General features: G+C 37.4%; 1 protein-coding gene across 2 annotated transcripts in view; it reads left to right on the top strand.

The window, feature by feature from the left end:
- TAOK1 (TAO kinase 1) overlaps window positions 1-15174 on the top strand; it is a 158164-nt gene that overhangs the window by 7599 nt on the left and 135391 nt on the right. The window contains exon 1 of one of the 2 annotated variants that reach the window (XM_035027671.1): window positions 15065-15161. The exons of the other annotated variant lie outside the window; for it this stretch is intronic. The gene's annotated coding sequence lies outside the window, so the exon portion shown is untranslated. Of the gene's footprint in view, window positions 1-15064; window positions 15162-15174 lie in introns of those variants that run through there. 2 annotated transcript variants of the gene reach the window in all.

Here is a 15174-nt window from a genome sequence, read left to right as displayed (position 1 = left end):
TAAAAATACTGCAACATGTATTTTAATAGGATTTGTAAGGTGACTGTTGAAATATATTAAGTAACTATATTAAGTATATTTTTAAAATTTCTGTGTGCTTCAGTACATGACATCTAACCATATCCTTATGTTTTGGTTGATGTTTTTAGTCCAGTTGTAGTGGTTATGAGTCTCTAGTTTGTGTTTTTGATTGATTTCTTCAAATTTATTTCCCCTGAGACTGAGAAATTTCAGAAAAAGTTGATAAACAGCATTTACTAAACAAGGTCAAGGTTTTTCCTTTTTTACACTTAGAAATTTAGTGTTACTCAAAAATTGGGAAAGCTTTCTCTCTTTGCTAAAAGCATCCATATTGTTAATTGTAAAGACTAAAATTACTTATTTACCTGTAACTGTACTTGATAAGGAAACTTTACTCTTTATTGTTGCATAGAAACTCTGTATAGTATGTGTGATAGTATTTAATATGCAGTGTTTCAGTAATCTCATGCTGTATATATGGTAGATGATGACTGTGATGTATGGACCAACACATTATATGAGTATGGTATTTGTTTTTGTTTTTTTTCTTAGAATTCAAGGGTTCTGAGTCCCAGAGGAACAATATAACATGCTCATTCTCAGATTCTTTACCTTTTTGGGGAGGGGGGCAATAGGAAGAGAGAGAGAGAATCTTAAGCTGGCTGTGGCCAGACGCAGGGCTCAGTCTCACAACCCTGAGATGACCTGAGCTGAAATCAAGAGTTGGATGCTTAACTGACTGAGCCACTCAGGCATCCTTCAGATTCCTTACTTTGACGTATAGTTGTTGGTGCTAATTTCCATTATCTAGAAAAGCAGAAATAATTTGAAAATAGAGTAATGAAAAGATCCTTCCTTTTATTTTCAGTTTAGGTACTGACAATTATTTTTGTGTATTATGTGTGAATGTTCAATTCTATAAAATAATGCTGTAAAACTTGAAGGATTTTAAGAAGGAAAAGATGTGAACATTTTCTATTTAGGAAAGAAATGTCCTATAATAGACTTGGTTATTAGCAATGGAAAGTATAGAATTTGGATATCTTTTTGTTTACATGACATTTTGATTGAACTAATTATACATAAACATACAAATGTATAATAAAATGGTTGGAGAGAACCACTGTGTTCAAGAATAGCATGGCTTGGAAGAAAAATATTGACATATGAATTTTGTTTTTGTAATATGTATTAGATAGTTCAGTAAGTTAGAAGAATAAGTTTTATAAGAGTTTATTACTATAGTGAAAGGTGTTATTCCAAAATCCTAAATAATGGATTGTTACCAAATGAATTTTTTCTTTCTCTGGCTGAATACATATGAAGTAGATGCTGTTTATTATTTAATAAAGAAATAAGGGTGTGGGGGGGTTTACTTTGATTTTGCATTTAGTGGTTTTAGTATTGGAATTGAATTAGGTTTTGTGCCTGTAAGGAGGGCCAAATGTGACTTTTGAAAAAACATTTTTTTATAATCATCAGGAATGGACCTAATTTGAAAGTTGTGTTTTGAGAACTTTAGATAGGAATCAAAAAACTTGTTTATCAGATTTGGAATGTAGATATTTTAATAGTATATCATTCTTTAAAAAATTTGCCTTCAGTTGGATAATTAGCCTCCTGATATTTTACTCTAAACAACTAAATTTAACAGGCATCTAGTTAATTTAAAAGTCTTGGAAGTACAGATTTTCATTCAACCCTCCAGGTTATGGTGAAAGATACAGTAAGCAAACACCTAAAATATGCTTTATGACTGTCTTTGAGGTGGTACATCCAGTCATTAACAATAAAATGATTCTATTTTTGAGGTATGAAATATTTAATAAATAACAAAAAAACTGGTTGTTTTTGACAATTTGTTAAAGTGCACTGTCATTTTGTTAAATTATATTGGATTGAAGTTAAGGGGAATGGTATCCCAAATTTTAGTATCCATTATTTTACTCTACCTTAATCTGGCGGCACTGTGATATGAGATTAAAACATTTTTTTGAAAGTGTTCTTTTTTTAATCCTCTTGAAGCATAGTCATTAAGCTATTTGGTTTACTCGTGCTTAACTTAATATGGAAATCAATTTCAATGTAACACTTTTGAGATACTCAGGTTATAACTTATGTTTTATTGTTATATACTGTGAAAACATCAAATCAAAATAGTAATTGATGAATTTGAATTTAAACTACCAGCATAGGGTACCTGGCTGACTCGGTCTGTAGTCTTTTTTTTTTTTTTTTAAAGGTTTTTATTTATTTGACAGAGAGAGATGCAGCAAGAGCATGAACACAATCAGGGAGAGTGGGAGAGGGAGAAGCAGGCTTCCCGCCGAGCAGGGAGCCCGATGTGGGGCTCGATCCCAGGACCCTGGGATCATGACCTGAGCTGAAGGCAGATGCTTAACGACTGAGCCACCCAGGCGCCCCTGTAGTCTTATTCTCAGGGTCATGAGTTTGAGCCCCACCTTGGGCGTGGATCCTACTTTAAATAAATAAACAAACAAATAAATAAATACCTTTGGAAGAAAAAAATAAAAGCTACCAGTTTAGCCAGTAAACTGTGTAGCTTTAGCTTTATTTTAATCAAAAGAAGATTCAGTAATAATACATGTATTATAGATCTTTGAGTCCTGTATTCTAGGCACTGTGCTTATCATAATGACATCTATTTATTATACATTTTGAGTGCTGTTTGCTAAGTACTGTGCCAGGATACAAAAAATGGGTAAGACTTGATCCTTCCTGTTCAGTTTAGTAGAGTTATAGACTTGCAAATAAGTACATACGATAAATGCAGTGCAAGGTTTCTCAACCATGGCAATATTGACATTTTCGGGAGGATAATTAATTGTTATGGGGATCTGTGCTGTGTATTATAGGATATTTTGGAGCAGTTCTGGCTTTACCAGTTAGATGCCAGTAGCACTCCCTCCCTGCCCTGTGACAATCAAAAATGTCTCCGGACATTGCCAGATGTCCCCTGGGGAACAAATTCATGTCTGATTGAGACCCACTGGTGTAGTGAATGCTAAGGTTATGGGAAGTGGAATGTACAAACAAAGAGTTGTAGCACAAGTGAAGATAGAGTTAAGTGATACCTAGGTGGAATGATCCCTGAGGGAATGAGATTTTATTTAGGTCTTGAAGAAAAGTACAAGTGGAAAGGATATTAAATACCTGAGAGCATGAAAGATCATTATCTAAGAGGGTGATTACTAATGGTTTGTGGCTATAGTTTATTTATGTGGTTTGGGATGGATATTTGGTAAAATGAAGGTGAAAAGTTACTTTGGGGCCATCTTATTCTTTTTAACTAATTGAGACATCAGGGTGTAAATATTAAGTGTAAGCTTCTTGAATTTTTGCAGATGTATACAGTATATAACCATCATGCAGAACATCATGGAACATTTCTAGCATTTCTTACAGTTATTTCTTTTTTTTTTTTTTTTAAAGATTTTATTTATTTGACAGAGCACAAGCAGAGGGAGAGAGAGGGAGAAGCAGGTTCCCTACTGAGCAAGGAGCCCGATATGGGACTCGATCCCAGGACCCTGGGATCATGACCTGGGCCGAAGGCAGCCGCTTAACCGACTGAGCCACCCAGGCGTCCCCTTACAGTTATTTCTTGAAGGGCCATTTTTGCTGTGCTCGTAACTGGTGTGAAAATCATAAAAGCAGGAGTGTGATATGATTATATTTTAAAAAGATTACTCTGGACATATTATGGAGAATAAATGGGAAGAGATTATATGTAGGGAGACTGGTTAGAAGGTTACTACAGAAGTCTCAATAAGGAGGAGAGCTGATACGATGGATTTGAGAGAGTTTAAAGCAGAAAAATTGATGGGATTGGGGGTTTACTAGAGGTAGGGGAAAGGATATGCTGAGGATGACTTTGTTTCGTAAGCAATAAGCAAAGTATAATGATTTTGGCTTTGATTGTATATTTGTCAGGAGAGATCAGGTAGTGTTATGGTAACAGTTCAAAAATGTTAGTGGCTTTTAACAGGACATTTTTTGCTTGACATGCTATATGTGTACTGTGGGTTGGTGGAGGATTCTGCTTGTTCTTGCTGTGCAGGGTCTCACATTGGTGGAGGCTCCATCTCAACACGTTCCATGATAGGAAGGAGACTGTTGCTAATAACTCACTGGCTCTTAAAGTGTCTAGAAGAGGGTCCTGTCATTTTGGCTTATTGTCCATTGGCCAAAGCAAGTCTTACGGTCTTAACAGATTTCACATAAGGGGTAAGGAAATGCAGTCTTACTGTGTGTTCTGAAAAGAATTTCAGTTCTAGTAAATATTTGTCATATGTTGAGTTATAGCTTATTTAGTCTTTTAAAAAGTGAATTATGTTGAAATTTATCTAAGAGTCTTAGTAATAATAAGAGCTGCCAGTTATTGAACTGAAGAGTTAGTTGTACTCTCCTTGGTTAAATAGAATTTACTTGGTAGTAGGGTGGAGGGAAGAAAAAACTTTTTGATTGACTAATCAATCACATACTGCTAATTTTTAAAAAATTTTTTAAAGATTTTATTTATTTGAGAGAGAGAGCGCTTGTGTCTGCACAAGCAGGAGAAGCAGTCTCCCTGCTGAGCACCCCGACATGGGGCTCTATCCCAGGACCCTTGGATCATGACCTTAGCTGAAGGCAGACGCTTAACTGAGTGAGCCACCCAGGCGGGTCCCCCCCCCCGTTTTTTTGTTTTGTTTTGTTTTTTGTTTTAAGATTTTATTTTTAAGTAATCTCTTCACCTATCGTGGGGCTTGAACTTAAAACACTGAGATCAAGAGTTGCATGCTGTACAGACTGAGCCATGAGCCAGCAGGGTGCCCTAAATGCTGCTGTTTTGTATTCATTCCTTTTTTTTTTTTTTCTTACCATCTTCTTATATCTGCCTGTATCATAGTAGAGTTATTATTAGTGTTTCGGTGTGAAAGTTTTTCATCAGTTCTTTGTATGTGAAACACTAGTGTGTGTGATATATTTCTCTATTACTCTTCCTTAGTGAGAATTTCCTTTCAGGTATGGGAATTGCTAGTCTTGGGGGTGTTGGTAATTAGAATAAGAGGAAATCTGGCTGTTAGGAATAGAAAAGTCAAAGTAGAAGACTGAGTCAGGATTTTGTAAGAAAACTTTAGGAAAGATTAAAGGAAACAAATCTGATTTGTGAAACTGTCTTCCTCTCTCTATTGAGGGAAGGAACTGGCTTATATTTGAGAGGCTAATGGTACTTTGACATGAAGTTAATAGGCAGATCCAAGGCTCTCTATAATGGGAAAGGCCTCTGAGAAGTAAATCAAAGCATTTCTATCATACAAGCTATCCATGCATCTTGGGACTATGGTTGTCTTTGGGAAGTCATCAGCTTTTGCCTTAAAATCAAAGGCCTTAAATAATGGAAAAAGGTTGAATTATTTAGAATAAGTTATAACTGTACATGATATAAAATTCAAAATATTCAATAAGATATACCATGAAAAGTAAGTTATCCTCCCATGTCTGACCCCTTCCCACACTGTACCCCTTTGTATGGATAACCACAATTTCTTGTGTATCCTTTCAAAGATAGTTGGTATTAAACATTTGAATGGTGGATTAGGCATCAGGGGAAAACCCTCCTAGTATGCATGTCTGCAGAAAAGTAGTACACATTTACAAGCACTTCATCAAAAACTCTGAGGAAAGACATGAAAAATTTATAGTTAGGAGTGTCTGGCTGGTTCAGTCGGTAGAGCATGTGACTCTTGATCTTGGGTTTGTAAGTTCGAGCCCCACGTTGGGTGTAGGAATTACTTAAAAAAATCTTTTAAAAAAATTTATAGTTAGTAAATTAACTGTGTGGTACACATGGAAAATTTAGGGTATGTTACTGGTATTCTCTTAGTAATTTAATGTGTGCAAAAACATGCAAAAAAATTTCTAAGAGCATAAGTCTACTGGTGACCTTAGTCCTTTCTGACCCTGTTTTCTTTTTTAATATTTAAAGTGCCTAAAAAACATTAATTTATTAGGTTGATTTTCAGGGAGCAGGATTTTGAATTTAGAGAGACTTTTTCCGGTTTGCAAAATTCTATGTTAAATATTTAGCTAGGGGATGAAAGGTGTTCATGAAAGGCATTTTAGAATTCACAAGGAAAATAAAAAATATTCATGTGTGGTCCTAAGTGTCTTCCTTGTAATGCTTAACACTGTTTATCATCCCTTTCCTTCTTAAAAATTTTATTTTACTGCCCCCTTACTCTAGATGTCTCTTAACACTTGATACTTTTCTTTGTTTATCTCTCTGGTTCTCTTTCTCTGTCCTTCTCTTTCCACTGCCTCTCCCAAATTCATTATATCCAACTGCCTACCTGAAAGGTCTTATATTTCTTGGATATTCATAGATATGTCATTTTTTTTTTAAGATTTTATTTATTTATTTGAGAGAGAGAATGAGAGAGAGAGAGCACATAAGAGGGGGGAGGGTCAGAGGGGGAAGCAGACCCCTTGCTGAGCAAGGAGCCCGATATGGGACTCGATCCTGGGACTCCAGGATCATGACCTGAGCCGAAGGCAGTCGCTTAACCAACTGAGCCACCCACGCACCCGATATGTCATTTTTAACACATATAAAATGAACTCATCTTTTTCATCTCCCCTTGCTAAAGGTTCCCCTTATTTACCTATTTATTTACCTAAAAGTTAATAATTTTTTTGTGTTTTTTTTGTTTGTTTGGTATTTTTAGTTAAAAACGTTTTTTAAAGTCAACTTTACCTGGGATGCCTGAGTGGCTCAGTCGGTTAAGCAAGCATCTGCCTTTGGCATGATCCCAGGGTCTTGATATCTAGTCTCGCATTGAGCTCCTTGCTCAGCGGGGAGCCTGCTTCTCCCTCTGCTTGCTGCTCCCCCTGCTTGTGCTCTCACTCTCTCTCTCTCTGACAAATAAATAAATACAATCTTAAAAAAAAAAAGTTTTTCAAGGTGTAATTTACTTGCAGTAAAATTCACACATTCTTAGTGTTCAGAAAACCATCAAAAGTAAGTGAAGATAAAGAACATTTTTCTGTCCTGTGGAAATTCCCTAGGCTCCTTTGCAATCAGTCTTACCCCAGTCTATTCCTAGGCAGCCACTGATGTGATTTCTTTTTTTTTTTTTTAAAGATTTTATTTATTTATTTGAGAGAGAGAATGAGATAGAGAGAGAGCATGAGAAGGGGGAGGGTCAAAAGGAGAAGCAGACTCCCTGCTGAGCGGGGAGCCGATGCGGGACTCGATCCTGGGACTCCAGGATCATGACCTGAGCCGAAGGCAGTCACTTAACCAACTGAGCCACCCAGGCGCCCCACTGATGTGATTTCTATTACTCTGAATTAGATTTGTCTTTTCTAGAATGTCATAGAAATGAAATCATACAGTATGTATTTTTTTTTTTTTTTGTCTTCTTTCTCTTGGCATAATGTCTGTGGTATTTATGTTGCTTCATGGATCAGTAGTTCATTTCTTGTATTCCTTAGTAATACTCTAGTGTTTGGTTATACCATAATTTATTTATCTGTTTACTTGTTGATTGATATTAGAATCATTTCCAGATTTTAGCTATTAGAAGTAAAGCTGTTATAAACATTTATGTGCAAGCCTTTTGTGGCCATTTATTTTTATTTCTGTTGATAACCTTTCTAAAACCTTGCAAGCTAGAAACTTTGGGATTGTTTTTGATTCTTTTAACCTCTTTCCTCACCTGTATTCATCCAGTAGATTATGAAATCATGGGGTTTCTTCCATTGGAATATGTTTCATCCTTTGTTCTCTTTTCCAAGGGCCTTAATGTTCTTGTGAGAAAGTAACTTTTTGTGAAGCCTAATTTCAGGAGTAGAAGATGTAAGGGTGATTATGCAGATGGTGCCCTTTCTGAGTGAGGTTTATAGTCAGGTGGGAATGCAGACTGATAATGGTGAGAGGATGATGCTGACTTTGAAGTTCTGGTTGGGGAAAAGGGATGTTGCTGTTGGATGCACTCCATCCCTGTAAACACAGTTTAAGTAGGTTGGGAATGCCATTCTAGTTTGTCTTGGTTTTTGTTTTGTTGTATATTCATAGGTATGTATGTTGTGGTAAAAAAGTAAGTTTATTATCATGGATGTTCTCGTTGCTATGTAACCTTGAGCAAATTACTTAATCCCTGTGGGCCTCAGTTTCATCATCTGTAAAATGAGGATAATGATAATACCTGTCATACAGGGTTAGTAAGAGGATTAGAATGCATTATTACACGTGTAGCTCTTAGAATAGTACCTGGCATATTGTGTTATGTACGTATTAGTATTATTACCCTAATTCTACGTTACTTTAAAGTCTGTCTGGGGGCGTGTGGGTGGCTCAGTCGGTTAAGTGTCCAACTCTTGATTTTGGCTGGGGTCGTGATATCAAGCCCCACGTCAGGCTCTGCACTCAGTGTGGAGTCTGCTTGAGATTATCTGTCTTCCTCTTCTGCTCTCCCTGCTTGTGTTCTTTCTTTCTCTCTCTCTCAATAAAATAAATAAAATCTTTTAAAAAGATAAAGGCTATCTTTTCCTCTCCCGTTTCAGTTCTTCTTACATATTGCTGTGATTTATCCCCTAACACACCACTCTTCTGTTACCTGCTCAAACCTACAAAGGCCCTGTATCATCCGGCAACTATTTATGTATCTTTCTTTCAATTGTAGTAAAATATACAAACAGTAAATACACAAATGAAGTTTTATAAATGTATCTACCTCTCAAATTAAGCTATAAAAAGTTTCTAACATTCCAGAAAGTTCCCTCTTGTCCCTTCCCCCTCAACCATCCATCCCACATCTGTTCTGACTTCTTTATCATAGATTACTTTTGCAAACATGTCTTTTTTTAAATTGAAGTATAATTGATGTATAACATTATATTAATTTCAGGTATACAACATAGTGATTTAATATTTGTATAGCACAATGATCACCCCAATAACAAAAAAAACCCTTCCTCTCCATGGCGTTGAATACAATCTAAGGAGGGAAAATAAAATCTCAAATCAGTTTTAAAAATTTTACTCAAGGGGTGGTTCAGTCAGTTGTATCTGACTCTTGATTTCAGCTCAGGTCATGATCTCAGGGTCCTGAGATCAAGCCATGTTGGGCTCTGTGCTTAACGGGGAGTCTGCTTCCCTCCCACTGCCCCTCCCCCTGCTAGTGCGTGTGCACATTCTCTCTCAAATAAATAACTAAATCTTTTTTTTTTTTTTTACTCAAGAGGCGCCTGGCTAGCTTAGTTAGTAGAGCATGCAACTCTGGATCTCAGGGTCATGAGTTTGAGCCCCACATTGGGGGTAGAGTTTATTTTAAAAATAAATAGGAGTGCCTGGGCCGTTCAGTTCATTAAGTGGCCAACTCTTGATTTCAGCTCATGTTATGATCTCAGGGTCCTGAGTTTGAGCCCCACGTCTGCTCTGCACTGTGAGGGGAGTCCGCTTGAGATTCTTTCCCTCGCCTCTTAGAGCCCTTGCACTCACTTGTGTGCTCTCTTTCTCTATTAAATAAATAAATAAGTCTTTTAAAAAATCTTTAAACATAAACATTTTATTCTCATTTAGAAAAGTTTTTTTTCTTAAAGATTTTATTTATTTGACAGAGACACAGTGAGAGAGGGAACACAAGCAGGGGGAGTGGGAGAGGGAGAAGCAGGCTTCCCATTGAACAGGGAGCCTGATGCGAGGCTCGGTCCCAGGACCCTGAGATCATGACCCGAGCTGAAGGCAGACGCTTAACGACTGAGTCACCCAGGCGCCCCTCTCAGTTTTAAAATTAAACAAGACTAAGAGATGACAAATGTATACCTTCAGCTTGCCTAAATGGAAGAAGCCACGTAATATGTGTATTCGACTTAATTTCCAATATATAACCACACCTTTTCTGATGATCCAACTGTTTTCTCTAAGACTTAAAGAATAACTACATTAGTTTTTTTCCTATTAAACCTAGTGGGCATTGTGAATCTTATGTGTGACTATTTCTCTTACCTTAAGGAAGGAAGAACAAATTCTCAGTCTCTTTCTTTCATTAGGAAATATGAAAATATGTTAAGAGGATAGCTCTCATGTTGAGTGTTCTGACCAATAAAACAACCAAACACACACCACAAAAGAACACAAGGAAATTTTTGGAGGTGATGGATGTGTTTAGTACCTTGGTTGCAGTGATGGTACATAAGCAAGTGTGTGCTTATGTACAGACTCATCAAAATACATACACTAAATATGGGAAGTTTTTTTAAGATTTTATTTTATTTTTAAAGATTTTATTTAGAGCATGAGTGGGGGGAAGGGCAGAGGAAGAGGGAGAAAGAGAATTTCAAGCAGACTCCATGCTGAGTGAGGAGCCCCTTCATGGGATCTCATGACCCTGCAATCATGACCTGAGCTGAAACCAAATTGGTTGCTCAACCGACTGTGCCACCCAGGCACCCTGCAATTTTTTTTTTTTTTAAACATTTGAGAGAGAGAGAGAGAGAGAGTGTGTGTGTGTGTGTGTGCGCACGCATGAGCAGGGGAACGGGCAGAGGGAGAGGGAGAGAGGATCTCAAGTGAATCCCCACTGAGTGCAGAGCCCCACGCAGGGCTCATGTCACAACCCCGGGATCATGACCTGAATGAAATCAAGCATCCGACACGTAACTCCATGAGCCACCCATGGCCCCAAGGCGGGGTTATCTTTCATTCATCTTTTATTATTTAATGAATATTTGTTAAATGAGATTGCAGTTGTTCCTTTATTTGCCTTTCCCATCTAATCATCTCTGAATCCCCAGCATCTAGGAATTGGTAAAGTCGTAGTAAATATTGAATGAATTATGCCTGTTTTGGTTTACTGGTTGGTTTTGATATTGTCTAGTTAAATCAAATGAAAGCAAGTGGTTTAAGCTTGATAGAAGAAAGCTTGATCTTCTTGTAGTACCTTTTCCCCCATGAGTTACTGTGTACATTTGGACATTGGAACATGGAGCATTATTAAACTTTAATTATTTGCTATGATAATTTCTTTCAATATATGATAACTGATATTCTAAATTTTTACATTTTTTAACCGATGTTTTGCTTTTTTTTTTTTTTTGTGATTGTCCTTTTACTTAAAGAGCTATTACAGTAATTGCTTAGAATAAAATACATCTCTCATTTGCTAATATTCTGGCATGTCATAAAAATTCATTAACTGTGGGGGGCATCTGGATGGCGCAGTCAGATAAGCATCTGACTCTTGGTTTCCCCTCAGGTCATGATCTCAGGGTGGTGGGATCTCCCTGAGTCGGGCTCTGTGCTCAGCGCAGTCTGCTTAAGAGTCTCTCTGTCTCCCTTTGCCCCTCCCCCTGCTCTCTCTCTCCCTCTCTGTCAAATAAATAAATCTTTTCTTTTTTTAAGATTTTATTTATTTATTTGACAGAAAACAAGCAGGGGGAACAGCAGAGGGAGAGAAGCAGGCTCTCCACTAAGCAAGGAGCCCGACGTGGGGCTCCATCCCAGGACTCTGGAATCATGACCTGAGCCAAAGACAGACACTTAACTGACTGAACCATGCAGCCGCCCCAATAAATAAATAAATCTTAAAAAAAAAATTCATTAATTGTGAAGGAGTAAGTATTGTGAAAATTTAATATTTCTTCTATTGGATTAATTATAGAAATCAAAGTAAGTGCTGGGATATCATTTTAATACATACCTCTCAGTTATCAGGGATTATTATAACTTTGGAGATTTCAGTAGAATCAGGCATTTTCTTTTACATTTTTTTCCAGCTTTTTAATTGATATACTATAATGTGTTTAAACATTTTTTTGTAATAATTTTAGGCTTACAGAAAAGTTGCAAAGTTATTAGAATGTTAAGATATGCCTTTCAACCCTAATCTTATATAACCATAGAATAATTACCAAGACAAGGAAATCAACATTGGTATAATATTATGAACTTAATCTTAGTCCTTACTTGAATTTTACTACTTTTTTCACTAATAACTCTTCTCAGTTTGAGGATCTCACACTACAGTTTGTTATGTGTCTTTAATCTGTGATGGTACCTTGTCTTTTATGACCTTGACACTTTTTTTTTAATGTTGACACTTGCTGAGTATTGGTCAGTTATTTTTAATATGTCTCTCAGTTTGGGCATGTTTAGTGTTTTCTCAGGATTAGTTTTTTTTAAAGATTTAATATATTTATTTGACAGAGAGAGAGACAGTGAGAAAGGGAACACAAGCAGGGGGAGTGGGAGAGGGAGAAGAAGGCTTCCCGCAGAGCAGGGAGCCCGATGCAGGGCTCGATCCCAGGACCCCGGGATCATGACCTGAGCCGAAGGCAGACGCCCAACTGACTGAGCTACCCAGGCGCCCGTTGGCTATGTATCTTGAAGAATGTCTCCCATCTAGTTTTGTCTGATATTTTTCTCCAGATTAGCCTGAGGTGATGGGTTTTTGGAAGGAATATCGTGGATGTGTAGTGTCTTCCCCAGACATCCTATCGGGAGGTACATAATGTCCACGTGACAACACTGATGATACTAGCCTTCCTCACTTGGTAAATGTAGTGTTTGCCAGGTTTCACTACTGTGAAGTTACTATTTTGCTCTTTCCCTCCTCTGTTTCTTTGGAAGTGAGTCGCTAAGTTTAGCCCATCCCTTAAATGGGGAAGAGGCTCATGAGATTTTGATTTGCATTTCCTTGATGTCTCTTCTGTGCTTATTTGCGATGTGTATTTCTTCTTTAGCTGTCTGTTCAAATTATTTGCCCCTCCCCTCCATTTTAAAATTGGGCTGTTTGTTATTACTTAGATATGAATCTTTATATATTTAGGTTTAAGCCCTTTATTAGATACTTTTTTTAAAAAAAGATCTTATTTATTTATTTGACAGAGACATCGAGAGAGGGAACACAAGCAGGGGGAGTGGGAGAGGGAGAAGCAGGCTTCTCGCTGAGCAGGAAGCCCAATGCGGGGCTCGATCCCCCGACCCTGGGATCATGACCTGAGCCGAAGGCAGACGTTTAACCACTGAGCCACCCAGATGCCCCTATTCGATACGTGTTTTGCAAATCTTTTCTCTCAGGCTCGTTTTTTATTTTCTTAATATTATCTTTAAAAGGGCGCCTGGGTGGCTCAGTTGGTTAAGCGACTGCCTTCGGCTCAGGTCATGATCCTGGAGTCCCGGGATCGAGTCCCACATTGGGCTCCCTGCTCAGCGGGGGGTCTGCTTCTCCCTCTGACCCTCTCCCCTCTCGTGCTCTCTGTCTCTCATTCTCTCTCTCAAATAAATAAATAAAATCTTTAAAAAAAAATATTATCTTTAAAAGAACAGAAGTTTTCAATTTTGATGAAGTTTGGTTTATCAGTTTCTTTTATGGATTGTGTTTTTGGTTTTATATCTAAGAAATCTTTGCATAAACTAAGGTCACAAAAAATTTTTTGTTCAGTACTTTCATATAGAAATTTTAAAGTGTGAGGTTTTACATTTAGGTCTTTTATTTATTTGTTTTTATTTTGTTTTGTTTTAAGAAACTTTATTTTCCATTATTTCCATTTATTGCCTTTGTGGAAGAGCAGCTTAAGACTTAATGAATGATGGTAGGCAGGTTAATATAAGATGCCTCTGTGAGAGTCTGGTGGTCAGCCCTGGGATCAGTAACCACCGAAAGTCCTGGCTCCCAGGAGGCTGCCTGGATCTGGTTAGTGAATGTTTCCAGAGTGAAGCGGCCAGCAATAGGAGTGGCTCCAGTAGCAGCCGCAAACATCAGTACAGCTAATACTGGCCAGTATTCCTGGATGATATGACCCTGACATCAGCTGGGTTTTCAGTGGTAACAATGGCACAAGCTGCCAGCAGAAGCTTCTCTCAGGTTCTGTTCAGATTTATGGTGTAGATGCCATCACTCTTCCTTTTGTAGTTGTACTGTTCCATTTGGAAGTCAACCCACCTAAGTGGGTTCCTGCTGCAAGGAATTTGAGGACATCCCCCTCCTTCATTTGCAGGACAACTTGAGTTGTCATTTTGGAGAGCATTGACCCTTTAATGATATCAAGTCTTCCACTCTACCACTAGGGTATATCTCTCCATTTATTTAGTTTATTTTTTATTTCTATCATCAGTGCTTCGTAGTTATCAGCATACAAATATTGTACATATTTATCCCTAAGTATTTGAAGATTTTTGAAGTTATTGTAAATGTTACTTTTTTTCCTCCAAATTTCAATTTTGTTAATACTGTGTAAAATACAGTTGATTTTTGTGTATTGACTTTGTATTTTGCAACCTTGGTAAATTCACTTAGTACTAAGTTCAGGTAGCTATTTTATAGATTATTTGATATTTTCTAAGTAGACAGTTATGTTTATGATTAAAGACCGTTTTATTTCTTCCTTTCCAGTGTGAATGCATGCCCTTCCTTCCTCCTCCTCCTCCCTTTTTTTTGCCTTATTGCACTGGCTAGATCCTTCAGTACAATCTTGAATAGATGTGGTGAGAGTAGATATCCTCATTACATATGATATTAACTGTAGGGCTCTTACAGATATTCTTTATCAAGTTAAGGAAGTTTCTTCTATGTTCAGTTTGCTGGGAGTTTTTGTCAGGAATGAATTGAACTTTGTCAAATGGTTTTTTTTTTTGCCTCTACTGAAATCATATGATTATGCTTCTTAAGTCTAATATACTGAGCTATATTGATTGATTTTCAGTCCAGGGATGAACTCCACTTGGTGTGATGATACACTATTATTTTCATAAGTTGCTGGCTTCTACTTGCTGATATTTTGTTCAGAGTTTTTTGCATTCATATCCTGGGGAAATACTGGTCTATAGATTTCTTATTCATGTCTGGTTTTGGTATCATGGTATTGTTGACTTCATAAGTTAAGTTGGTAAGTGTTTATATGCTAGACGAGTTTATGTAGAACTGATGTCTGTCCGTTTGCTCGCTCACCCTTTCTTTCTTTCTCTTTCTTTCTTTCTTTCTTTCTTTCTTTCTTTCTCTCTCTCTCTCTCTCTCTCTCTCTCTCTCTCTCTCTCTCAGCAGGGAGGGGCAGAGGGAGAGTGTTTCAAGCATCCCAGGATGTGGTTGGACTAGACATGTTGGATGAAGGGACCAGGAGTTAAATAACACACGGTAACTACATACC

Source organism: Mirounga leonina, unplaced genomic scaffold (assembly GCF_011800145.1).
Source record: "Mirounga leonina isolate KUSES-001 unplaced genomic scaffold, KU_Mleo_1.0 Mir_200, whole genome shotgun sequence".
Taxonomy (NCBI): Eukaryota; Metazoa; Chordata; class Mammalia; order Carnivora; family Phocidae; genus Mirounga; species Mirounga leonina.
Note: the sequence above shows the minus strand (reverse complement) of the source record. Positions and strands in the feature narration are given on the sequence as shown.